Below are 13,930 nucleotides of genomic sequence, written 5' to 3' on the forward strand. Positions count from 1 at the left end.
TCTAAGTGTTTAAGAGTGCTGTGTTTTTGGCTCTCCCTGGTGCTTTACCTCAGTCAGGCATGTCTCCAGCTTTTCAGCAGGGTCTCCGGGTCTGGAGCTCAGGAGGTCTGCAGCTCTGTCTCTGTCGCCATTTTGGATCAGGAGTCAAGATTGATCCTTTTAACCATTGCCTCATATCAACAGAAACAATCCATTTAAATGCAACCTGTCATTTAAAGCTCCATCAATTTTTTTGTGATATTTTCTTTTTTAAAATTTTATTTTATTTTATCTTTTCTACATTTTCTTATGTGTGTATACATTATTTGAGCCACCCCCCCACTCCCCCACCACACCCCGCTTCCATGCAGAACCTGTTCAGCCCTCTTCTCTGATTTTGTTGAATAGAAAACATAAGAGATAATAAGAAAAGCATAGTGGTTTTGCTAGTTGATAAAGATAGCTGTACAAGTAGATTCTTAGTGTTGTTTCAATGCACATGGGTATTGCAACCCATATTGGTTCACCTCTACCAGATCTCTTCACTACTTCCTAGTCCTCTTCCTGTAGTGGCCTCTGCCAGTTTAAGATTACTATATTGGCTCCTATTCAGTGAGCATATCAACCACATTTAAGTTTTGGTTTCCTTCTCTTATCCATCCTGTGCACAGTATCCCCTTAGTGTATGACTCATCTCCTGTAATATTACTGCATTTGTTTTCAGTCTATAATCTGCAAATGAGGGAGAACATGTGATTTTTTATTCTTCTGACTTGACTAACTTCACTTAAGATGATGTTCTCCAGTTCCCTTTACCTGTGCATGACAAAATTTAATTCTTTGTGGCTGAATAAAGTTCCATTGTGGATAAATACCACATTTTCTTAATCAGTACTGGGGCATGTTGGCTGTTTCCATAGCTTGGCTATTGTGAATAGTGCTACAATAACCATAGATGTGGAGGTGCCTCTGTAGTAACTTGAGTCGCGTTCCTTTGGGTATATTCCTAAGAGTGGTATCACTGGATCATATGGCAGATCTATGTTTAGTATTTTGAGGGGACTCAATATTGTTTTCCATAGTGGTTGTACTAGCTTACAGCAGTGTATGAGGGCTCCTTTTTCCCTGCATCCTTGCCAACATTTGTTTTTGTTGGTGCTCTTGGTGGTAGCAATTCTAACAGGACTGAGGTGTAATCTTAGTGAGTTTTGGTTTGCCTTTCCTTTGTGGCCAGGTATGGTGAGCTTTGTTCATGTGTTGTTTGGCCATTTGGACTTTTTTCTTTGAGAAATTTCTGTGTAGTTCAGTTGCCCACTTCTTTATTGGTTCATTGATTTTTGGGGAGTTCAGTTTTTTTTGAGCTATCTGTATATTCTGATTATCAATCCTCTGTCTGCTATATAGCTAGCAAAGATTTTCTCCCATTCTGTGGGTGATCTCTTCAATTTAGTGACCATTTCTTTTGTTGTGCAGAAGATTTTTAATTTCATGTTGTTCCATTTGTCAATCCTTTCTCCTAGTTGCTGAGCTGCTTGAGTTCTACTGAGGAAGTTCTTTCCTATACCTATTGATTCCAGTGTATTCCCTGCTCTTTCCTGTACTAACTTCAAAGTTTGGGGTCTGATATTAAGGTCCTTAATCCACTTTTAGTTGATACTACTGCAGGGTGACAGGCATGGATCTAGTTTCAGTTTTCTGCAGGAAGATACCCACTGTTCCCAGCAATATTTGTTGGAGAGGCTGCCTTTTCGCCCATGTATGTTTTTGGCACTTTTGTCAAAAAATAGCTGCATGGATTCATATCTGGGTCCTTTATTCTGTTCCACTGGTCTTCATATCTGTTTTTGTGCCAGTACCATGCTGTAGAATTACTTTGCTAGTATAGCCATTTTTACTATGTTGATTCTGCCCATCCATGAGCATGGGAGATATTTCTACCTTCTGTAGTCTTCTTCAATTTCTTTCTTCAATAATTCCATTTATAATAGCCTCAAAAATTTCAAATACCTAGGGATAAACTTAACTAAGGATGTAAGTGACCTCTACAAAGAGAACTACAAATTATTGAAGAAAGAGATCCTATATTTTTTCTCAATTTGCTAATTGTGTATAGAAAGACTGCTGATTTTTGTAAGTTGAGTTTGTATCCTGCTACATTGCTGAAGCTGTTTATGGTGTCCAGCAGTTTTTGGATCTTTAAAGTATAAGATCATGTCATCTGTGAACTGAAATAGTTTGACTACTTCTTTACCTCTTTGTATTCCTTTTATTTCTTCTTTCCTTATTGCTCTAGCTAGGAATTCCAGGACTATGTTGAATGGGAGTGGGGAGAATGGGCGCCCTTCTCTCATTCCTGACTATAGGGAAATGGTTTCAGTTTCTCCCCCTTAAGTATGATGTTGTCTATAGTTTTGTCATATATACCCTTTATACTGTTGAGGTACATTTCTTCTATTCCTAGTTTCCTTAGAGCTTTTATTATGAAATGGTGTTGAATCTTACTGAAGGTTTTTTCTGCATCTATTGAGATGATCAAGTGGTTTCTGTATTTGCTTCTATTAATGTGCTCCGTGGCATTTATTGAGTTGTGTATGTTGAACCATCCCTGCATCCCTGGAATGAAGTTAACTTGGTTGTTTTGTGTAATTTTTTTGATATGTTGTTGAACTCAGTTTGTCGTGATTTTATTGAGGATTTTTACATTGATATTCATTAAGGAGATTGGCCTGTAGTTCTCCTTTTTGGATGTGTCCTTGTCCAGTTTTGGGTTGAGGGTAATACTGGCTTCATAAAGGGAGTTAGGCAGTGTTCCTTCCCTTTATATTTCAAGGAAAAGTTTAAGGAATGTTGGTATTAGTTCTTTTTTAAAGGTTTGGTAGAATTCAGTGGAGAATCTGTCTGGTCCTGAACTTTTCTTTTTTGGGAGACTATTGCTACTTCAATTTCATTACATGTTATAGATCTGTTTAGGTAGTTAATATCCTTTTGGTTCAGTTTTGGATGGTCATAAGTATCTAGAAATTTGTTCATTTCTTCAAGATTTTCCAATTTATTTCAATATATGTTCTCAAAGTAGTCTCTGATGATTCTCTGAATTTCCTTAGTGTTGTTATTTCCCCTTTTTTGTTTCTGATTCTTTAATTTGGGTTTTTTCCTTCCTTATTTTAGTCAGATTTGCCAGCAGCTTGTGAGTTTTTCAAAGAAACAGCTTTTTGTTTAATTGATTCTTTGTACATTTTTTTTGTCTCTATGTCATTGATTTTGGTCCTTGTTTTTTATGATTTCTCTCATTCTTCTGGTTTTGGGTTCTGCTTGTTCTTGTTTTTCTAGGAGTTTGATGTAGCATTAGATTGTTTATTTGCGATCTTTCTGTTCTTTTAATATATGCACTCATGGCTATAAATTTTCCTTTTAGGACTGCTTTTGCTGTGTCCCATAGGTTCTGATAGCTCTTGTTTTCATTTTCATTAAATTCCAGGAAACTTAATTTTCTTATTTCTCCTTTGACACACTGATCATTCAGCAATGTGTTAGTCAGCCTCCAATTGTTTGTGTATTTTCTGCTTTGCTTGTGTTGTTGAGTTCCAGTTTTATTGCAGTGTGATCAGATAGTATGCAGGGAGTTATTTCAATTTTCTTATATATGTTGAAAATATAAGGTATGGTTTATTTTGGAGAAAGTTCCATGGGTTGCTGAGAAGAATGTGTATTGTGTTGTCTCCAGATGAAGTATTCTGTAGATATCAATTGGGTCCATTTGGTCTATGGTGTCATTTAGATCCAGGATTACTTTGTTGATTTTTTTTTGTCTGGATGACCTATATGTTGGTGATAGAGGGGTATTAAATTCTCCCACTACCACTGTATGGAGTCTAAATGTGCTTTTCAGTCCTTTAGTGTATGTTTGATGAAACTGGGTACACTGACATTGGGCATATATAAGTTGATAATTATTCTTTTCTTTTGATATATTTGCCCTTCTGTTAGTATGAAGTGATCTTCTCTGTCTCAAAAAAGAAAAAAAACCAGGTATAGCAACAACAAAAAGTTCATTCTGCTTGGTAGAAGCTCTGGAGTTATTCCTTTGGTGTCCAATCCTAGTATTGGTGCTTGATATTCTGTGCTTTGTGGCAATAACAAATTTGTGGGGAAAAGAAAGTGATGTCCCTCTTGTCCAACAGCTTGGTGTGGAGACAGCTGGAGGTATTTTACCTTTTCTTTTTTCCTTTTTTATCTGCTTTCCTTGGTTTTATGGACTGTCCATTACAAGTGGGAGCTCTGAAGTGGTCTCACCAGGTGGCTTGTGAGCAGTATTTGGTTCCTTCTGTTGACAAGGTAGGTTGCAATTGAGGCCTGAGGTAAGTCACTTCCAGTTTGTGCAAGGTGGCCAGGGCTGGTGGTGTTTTTACCAGGTGACAGCTGCATTGCCCTACAGCTGCAACTCTGTCTGGTTGGCTCCTCCCCAAGAAAGGTGGGGATGTTCAGTTTTGAGTACCACCTTCAGTGCCACAAGACCAGCTCAAGGAGTCACCAGCTGCCCTGCTTTGGGAGGTTGCCTTGTTACCCCACCCCTGCTCTCATCTTTGTACCTCACCCCACCTCTGCTAGATGCTAGTTCAGCTCCTCTGGGCCGTTGGCTTTTTGCCCCACCCCAGCTCTCAGCCATTCTTACTTTTCCCATTTTCATTCACTAAGAGTTTGGCTCCTTGCCCCACACCCATTCTTTGGGGACAGGTTCAGCCTTCCACTCCACACCTGCTGTCGGTGTTAGATTGCAATTTGCTGTTTATGCTTTTCAATTTTGTGGGGGGGAGTGTTCAATCTGCTCAGGGGCTGTACTGGATCATGATCCCAGGGGACATAATCCAGTGCAGTGGGTAGGGGAGTCATGTGTGTGTTGCTCCCTATTTGGTCTGCAGGTTTATGCAGGCAGCTTAGAAACCTGTTTGCAGGAAGAAATGGTGTGTCACTTTTCCCAAGGCAGACTGTGAACTGGGTTCAGCATGGCAGGGTGTAGGGAGGCTTTCCATGGGTTAGGGGTCCAGGATGTCACAGAGTTCAATTCTGATTGATGCTCTAGCTTCTGCTTATTGAGAGAAAAAACAAAAAAATAGTCAGAGGTTCTGTGTCTGTGTGTATTATGGTGGGTCCAGGTACTCACAGATGCTTGCAGGTTTTTGCTGTTCTCTGCATTGTGTTTTATTTAGCTTTATCAACCCAGCAGGAAGGAATTAAGAGAGAGAGAAAAAGAAAAAAAAAAAAAGAAAAAAATGGCAGATCGGTCAGAACTATCTGACCCTGTTGCCAACTGTTTACACTGTTGAACAGACATGCAGCTGGTTTGAATTCTTAAAGCATTAATCAGTCTCATTGCAACTCTAAGAAAAGTTTGTTCTTTTCATTGCCTTATAATTAATAATTAATAGGCACAAATTAATATGTATACTAAAATACCTATCTAACTGAGTAGTAGATTTGTATATAATTATTCTATACTGTGATTAGAATTCTACACCTAAGTTATATCCCAGATCAACTTCAAGGGAAAGTCTTTCATGTTCTTCTGAAATATCCTGTCAAATTGTTCATTCTGCTCCACAGTCAAGTGATGCTTCCAATCTCCAATGGTACCTAACAGGATAAGCATACCTAAGTGAGTAAATGAAACTCTCAGGGAAAAGGTTACCCAGTCCCTTGTAGTCTTATCTCCAACTGACACTAAATATCTGAATTTTACCTTGCCTTTCCTTATGGAGAAGTAACCTAGGATAGAATTTGAATGTAGTAATGCAGTATATAGATTTAGAATTTACTGTCTCACAAGTTAGACTTTTACCATCTGCCATTCTTTAAAAATAAAAAGGAAAACCTTCAAGTATATGAATATATGAGAATTTAAAATATGTGTTTCATTATAAGCCAGGAGTCATATTAAGCAAATTACAAGTATTAATATAATTTTTATACACTTCAAAAGTATTCATAATTTTTTTAAATTAAAAAAATGAAATCCAAGGACTTTCAACTATTGAAGTCAAGTTCACATTGAGTGCAGAGCTGCCATTGTTTCAGTTTTATTTGGTAGCAGTCTGAAACCACCCTTCTGTCATTCTGTAAATGAAAACTAGTAATTTTTCATTTTTAGCTATCAGATATTCTTTTAGAAACATTATTATTGGCATTTAGAACAGGTAGCAAGCTATTATGGGGAATGAGAAGTAAGAGTTGGTAATAAGTGGCACAAAAGAAAAAATAAGAATTTAAAAAATATTAATATCTAGGGCAATTTACATAAGAACACACCATTGTTTATAAATGTCCATGACATAATGGTAAGTTATAAATTAACTAGAAAACTGTGTATGAATAAAATAGAAGTCAAATTGTGGTTTAGAATATTTTACATTAAGGCTGGTAAAGTGCCTCAAGTGGTAGAATTAGAATGCATGCTTGACAAGCCCGAGACCCTGAGTTCAAACCCCAGTTCCACTAAAAAAAATTGTATATTTAAATAATTAAAATAAAAATGTGATCTTAAGGAATATGATTTAAGAGAAAAATACATCCATTCTTAACAACTGCTGACATGTAGTGCTGTCACAAAAATTTACTGTTTTTAAATGATTACATTCATAGCAGATATCTCATACAAGGAAATAGTAATCCAAACTCCTATCCCCAACAGAACACTCATAATGGTTATGCTTAAGAACATTCTAGAAGAAATAAAGGATAACAAGAGTTAGACTCATTCAAGCTTAATATATTCTTTGCCTTCAGAGAAGATTACTGATCAATTTTAGAGTAGGGTCATGTGATCTAGATGGAATGAAGTTAATATTTGCTAAACAAGTTAAAATGTCAAGTTATATGCTAAACTTGTTAGATTTTCTAAAAACTCTTCAGGTCTATTTTCAGTTAGAATATTTGATACTTGCTAGGTCTCAAGCATCACTATCACTTGGGGAGACATATTGGAAGCACTGATTATTTCTCATAGGGACCAAGGACTCAAGAGAACTCTCAACATTTTTGCTACTGTATACTACCAAGCATCACCTTTGTGCAGAAATATCAGCTGTTTATTATTTCTGTTATCCCTGTGAATTAAATATTCATAATTTTCTTGTGCACCAAACTTCATGTTCTCAAATGTAGCCTGTCTCACAACAGCATCAACATCTTCCTCACTCAGTTCTTTCTCAAGAAAACTGATTATTTGCAGCACTGAACTTTCAAGGTCCTGAAAGAGATGTGGGTATTTGAAATTATTCTACATATGAAGGATGCATGATTATAGCCAAACATGAATCATGATCAGGTAGGACTTGTTCCTGAAGTGAAAAAATGTTTCCACATAGAAAATTTAGTAAATGCAATTTATCACATGAACAGCAAAAATAAAAAAAAATCCAATATGATTATTTCAACTGATGCACAAAAATGTATTTATCTAAATGCATCATCTTTTCATGACATAAAAAAACACTTAACAAGCTAGTAACAAAGGAAAACTCGCTCAACATTAAAGGTCATAATATGAAGTAACTATAGGTTATATCCTATTTAGTGGGGAAAGAGTTTCATTCACGATTTGAAGTAAGTTCAATTTTACTACTTCTGTTTAGCATAATACTGGAAATACTAGCAAGAGTAATCACACAATAAAAAGTAAAATGTATCCAAGTTGGAAATATAGAAACAAAATTATCTCTGTTAGCAGACAGCAAATTCTTATATATAAAATCCTAACAGCACAAAAACAAATTTAACAAAGTTGTAGAATAAAAAATCAATAAAAATTCTATATGCTAATAATGAACAATTCCTAAAGGAAATCAAAATTGCATTAAAAGGATAAAAAAAAATCTCAGGAATAAACTTAACAAAAGAGGTGAAAGAATTGTCCATTGAAGCCAATAAAACAATGCTGAAGTAAATGGATGGGGGGAAGGGGGTATGGAAATATAGAGGCACTGTATGCAATGAAATACCTTGTAAGTGTATGCAAACTCAAAAATAAAATAAATTACAAAAATTAAAAAATTAAATGAATTGACAAAAACACAAACAAAAGGGAACAATATACTATGCCCATGAATAGGAAGGCAGTAATTGTAAGATGCTATACAAAATGATCCACAATTTCAATTCAATCCTTTTCAAAATTGCAATGACATTTTTGGTAAAGGCAGAAAAATCCATCCTAAAATGCATATGGAATTTCAAGTGACCCTCAATAGCCAGTGTTGAAAAAAAAAGAAGAGTGATTTGGAGTTATCACACATCCAGATTTTAAAAATTACATAACAATGGGAATCAAAATAGTGTGGTACTGGCATAAATGTAGAAATATGAACTAGTGGAATAGACTAGAACTCAAAGAAATTAGCTCTGACATACATGGTCAAATGATTTTTGACATGAGTGTGAAGAACATTCATGGGAAAAGGAGAATCTTTTTAATAAATAGTAGTACAAATATCCATATAAAAAAAGAATACAGTTGGATGCTTACCTATGACACAAAAAAGCAGGTCAATGTTGAGCAGACACAAATAAGAGCTAAAACTGTGAGACTCTTAAAGAAAGACATAGGGGGAAATGCTTCACAACATTGGATTGAACAATTTTTTTGATATACCACCAAAAGCATAGATAAAAATGGAGTAAATTCACTAAGCAAAAAATTAAAACTCTACATCAAGTGACATGATCAACAAAATGAAAAGGTAATTGAAGGAATGGAAAAAACCATGACAAGTCATATGTCTGATAGGAATTTATAATCAGAATACAGAAACTCCTATAAATCAAAAACAATAAAAATGGCAAAGGATTTAAATAACCATTTTTTCAAAGCAGATAGACAAATATTCAATAAAATCATGAAAAGATACTCAACATCACTAATTTTTGGGAAATGCAAATAAACCCACAAGGACATAACATTCATTTCACACCCATTAGAATGGCTATTATTAAAAGAACAATAACAGAAAGAACAAGTAGCAAGGATGTGGAGAAACTGTAACTCTGTGCACTCATTTTTGAAATGTAGAATGGGGCCGTGGCAATGGAAAATACTACAGTGGTTCCTCAAAAACAAACAAATCCTAAATGATAAGATATAGATATTTCACTTCTGGGCACATATCTTTTAAAAAGTAAATTCTCAGACATCTGTACATGCATATCCATAGCACCATAATTCACATTGCTAAAGTGTGGAAACAAGCTAACTGTATACAGACAAGTGATTTTATGAAGAAAATATAACACATATGTACCATGGAATATTATTCAGTCTTTTTTTCTATTGAGTCTTTTAAGAAAAAAAAATTGACACATGCTACAACATGGGTGAATCTTGAAGACATTATGGGAAATGAAGTAGGCTAAAAGAATAAATACTGCTTGTATGATTTTAATTGTATGAAGTATTAAGTATAATGAAATTCATACAGAAAGAAAGCAGAATGGTGGTTTCTTGTGGATGATGGGAGGGGATCATGGGTGGTTATAGTTTAATGAATGCACAGTTTTATTTAATTAGTTGAAAATTTTTGGAGGTGGATAATGGTAGTGAATATATATTATGCCACAAATGAGTATACTAAAAATGGCTAAAATGGTGTATTTTTTGTTACTGATATTTTATCACGATTTAAATCTGTAATGCAAGAAAAAGCTTGTATGGAAATATAATATACAGTCATTGTTCAGAGTAAATGGAGATTAATTTTATCTCAGGAATATGAAATTATAGCAATTTTCATGAATAAGAATACTTCCTTAGTTTAAGAAGAAAAGATAAGAAATGTTTAGATATGCACAGATTTCCTTTATGAAAGTGAAAATTAGTTCTAAATTACAGTGGCTTGTGATCCCTTCCATATTCAATGAAAACTGAACATCAGAGCTCTTTATTACATGTTTAGTTATAAAAAATGGAGCTGAATTGGCAGGTTGGGGACAGAGGATAAAAATTCTTGCTAAACTTGCTGAATATCTTAGTCTTTATTTTAATAAGTTATCAGTAGACGAAATTTAGAGTGATGGGGTAAGTGAAATAACAAAATTTGATTATTAATTTATTACTACAAATTATGTTTATGAGAGATCACTAACAAAAAACCAAGACATAAAAATAAATCCATTGTGGGCAAGAAGTAGCAGAAAAAGACAATAGAAATAAAAATATAGATGCAATAATACTGGAAGTATCAGAACAATTTTTAACATATATATATATCAATATATATGTATATATATTCAAGGATATAAAAGACAAAGTCAAAACTGTACAACAAACTAGTACCATAAATAACATAGCAGATTTAGACTATATTCCAAACTTGTTAATAGAAATGATGACCTTGGTGAATAATTATAGTAGCAGATTAGACCCAGATGGGCAAGACTGAATTAGGAGCTAGGAAAAAATAAAAGATTCTGAGTGATAAATCACAGAGAGATAAAACAGAGGACAGTTCCTCTACAAAACATTTCTGCTTGTAAGACAGTTTATAAGACTCCTATATCTCTCTAAAGTTTTCCAGTTGGGATAGTTCTCCAGCATGTGAGCAATTCTGTAACTCTATTAACTGTCATTGTTCACAATTCTGAGCCATATTCCACAAAATAGGAAGGTGTTTTCCATGCAAGACAATCCTCTTCTTTACTGTCACATTACTTCTGTCTACAAAGAATACAACAATGAGGCATATAGGTATCTGTGACTTCCTTTACTGAAGTTTTCAATCAGTTATATGAAGGAAAAGATCAAATTAAATCTCTTTTATCAAACTTTCCCCAAAGATTATGCCATTGAGCAAATTTTCACTTTTCAGACAACTTGAAATCACTTTAACTTTCTTGAAAATTTGAAATTAAAGAAACATGATCATTGCTGTTCAGTATACAGGAATTCAGGAAAGATAGTAATTAGAAATTCAAGAAGATGGTAATTAGAAATACCTGCACATTGTTGCATTTTCAGTGAAACAGAACACTTTATTATATATTATTTTCCCTTTCTTTTCTTTCATTGTTGGGGATGTAGTTGATGTTTCTAATTTTTTTACTATATTTACAATATCTTGTTTATTTTACTATTGCTATTGTTACTGCAGTTTATTTTCTTCTGCTTTGTTTCATATTGGGAACTGAGTTCTTAAAAGAAGTCTGCTGACTATGATGAGTCTCATTTAAAAGTAGAAGAGATATTTATCCCAACAAATGCATAAATTGCAACATATAATACCAGAGATAAGAAAAAGCAATGCAACATGACTCTTTCAAAACTTCATTAACTCTTCAATTGCTGAACCCAAAGATACTGAAGAAGATGAAATAATGAATAAAGTACATACAACTCTAGATTTAAAAGATGGTCAATGACTTGAAAAAGGATATGAATAAACAGCTGAATGAAGTAAAGAAGGCAATAGAGAACATGGACAAGAAATTCAGCAAAGAAGTGAGACTCTGAAAAAATGGAAATGAAAAACAATAAATCAAATAAAAATGCAGTGGAAGGCATTAAAATGACTAGATCAAGTGAAGAAATAATATCATTGCTTAAAGACAAGGTTATGAATTACTTTCAGATAGTAATAAAGAAAATGGATCCAGGCACTGGTGAGTCATGCCTATAATCCTAGATAATTGGGAGGCTGATGGTTGGGGGCCAATCTGGGCAAAAAGATCCCGAGACTCAATTTCAATCAATATCTGGGTATGGTGGTAGTGGCTTGCTATCCTACCAAAACAGGAGGCTGATATTGGGAGGATTGCAATTCCAGACCATGCCAGGCAAAAATTTCATGACATCCTATCTTAATGGAAAAAAGTTGGATGTGATGGTATGTACCAGTCATTCCAGTTACAATGGAACACAAAATAGGATTGCTGTCTAGGCTGACCTGGGTAAAAGTCAATATCCTATAGAGAATCAGAGAAAAAGTCTATAGGTTTTGCTCAAGTGGCAGAGCACCTGCCCAGCAAGCACAAAAACCTGAGTTCTAACTCCAGGACCACCAAAAAATATGAGCACAATATGTGAACCTCTGGGACATGGTTAAGAGATCAAACTTAATGAATTATTGGTATAGAAGAGGACTCCAGGATTCAGACTAAAGCAACAGAAAGCCTATTAGATGAAATAATAATAGAAAATATGGACATCCAAGTACAGGCATTTAGACATGGCCAGCAAAGAACCTCTCTATATCATATTATACTTCAAAATGTAAAGACTTTAGGACAAATAAGCAATATTGACAGCTGAGAGAAGTGACAACTCACTTACAAAGGTAACCCATGAGAATAACAGCAAACATCTTAGTTGAAGCACCAATGACCAAGAGAACATTGCTTTAGGTACATAAAGCAATGAAACAACTGTCAATCAATATTACTATTTTCAGCAAAATTATCCTTAAAATTAAAGGAGAAATAAAGACCTATTAGGACTAGCATAAACTAAATCAATTCATGATCACCAAGGCAGCACTGCAGAAGATAATCAAAAGAATCCTACACACAAATGAGGAAAAAAGAGATACACAGTAATATGAACTCAGGAAAAAATAAATCTAACTAGAAGAATATAGAAATGAATGAGAAAAAGAATCAAACATTATTAACACAGTAAAGTAGCTTTACTTTCAAGTTGCATGATGGAGAAAGACAAGAACAAACACTATTCAAAACAGCCATATTTAAAACAGTACAATAACTTGAATAAGTACATACCGTTCAACAATAACCCTAAAGATAAGTATTCTTAATTCTCCAATTAAAGCAGGTACACTGGCTAACTTGATCAAGAACAAGATACAACTGTTTCCACTCTGCAAGAGACTCACTTCACTAACAAAGATGTGCAATGACTGAAAGTGGAAGGATGAAAATGATATTCTAAGCAATTGCTATCTAAATGCAATGTGCCTACATCTAACTAAGCAGATTTCAAGGCAGAATTAGAAGGGATAAAGAAGGTCACTATACATTAACAAAGGGAACGATCCATAAAGATGATATAATGATTGCAAATATTTATTCATTGAATGTTGGCATACAAATTTCATAAAATAAAGACTACTGGGCATAAAGGATAGATAGGAACAAATATAATAATGGAGTGACTTCAATACCTCATTCTCACCCACAGGTACATCGTCCAGACAAAAAAGTCAACAAAGAAACTTCAGAGTTAAACTGCAGCATGCATCAAATACATTTAACAGAAATCCATAGATTATTCTATCCACATTCTCAGCAGCTCTGGAACTTTCTCCAAAATAGATGACAATTCATAAAGCAAGTCTTAACAAGCACAAAAACTTACATTAATTTCTTATATCTTAACAGACCTCAATGGAATAAAGCTAGAGATCAACCATGGAGAAGCTGTAGGAAATAAACACATACATGGAGATTGAACAATATGCTTTTGAATAATCAATGAGTTATTGATATTAAATTTGTCAAGAGCAACAATTTTATTTATACTTTTCAAATACAAAGAATGAAAATTTATATATACACTTCTGACTCTTCAAAGATTTCTAAAATATGCGGACCATCTCAATTCTGTCACAAAACAGTCTCAACATTAACATAGACTTAAAAAATAAGACTTGATGTAAGAATTAATGCTCTTTATATACAATTGGAAGTTCAGTTTATTCCAAATCTCTTCAGTGTTAATAAACTAATTGTGTATCACACACTGAAAGCATGTTATTTCCAGAAGTAAGTGCTCTGTGGGAGCCAAACCACTACAGTGGAAGTAATGGCTCAAAAGTAAAATTATCTTTCCAAAAACCCTTGGCCTCATAATGAAAATATGAGTACTTATGGAAACCCTTAATTATTGTCCCCAGAGATATAACTTTATTTCTGGCAAAGAAGCATTATGATTTCATAGTAATAATCCTCAGGC

General features: G+C 34.3%; 1 pseudogene; it reads right to left on the bottom strand.

The window, feature by feature from the left end:
• Nucleotides 1–5,494: 5,494 nt before the first annotated feature.
• Nucleotides 5,495–13,930, bottom strand: part of LOC141420855 (amine sulfotransferase-like) — a 154,866-nt pseudogene continuing 146,430 nt past the window's right edge.

This window comes from Castor canadensis, chromosome 1 (assembly GCF_047511655.1).
Source record: "Castor canadensis chromosome 1, mCasCan1.hap1v2, whole genome shotgun sequence".
NCBI lineage: Eukaryota > Metazoa > Chordata > Mammalia > Rodentia > Castoridae > Castor > Castor canadensis.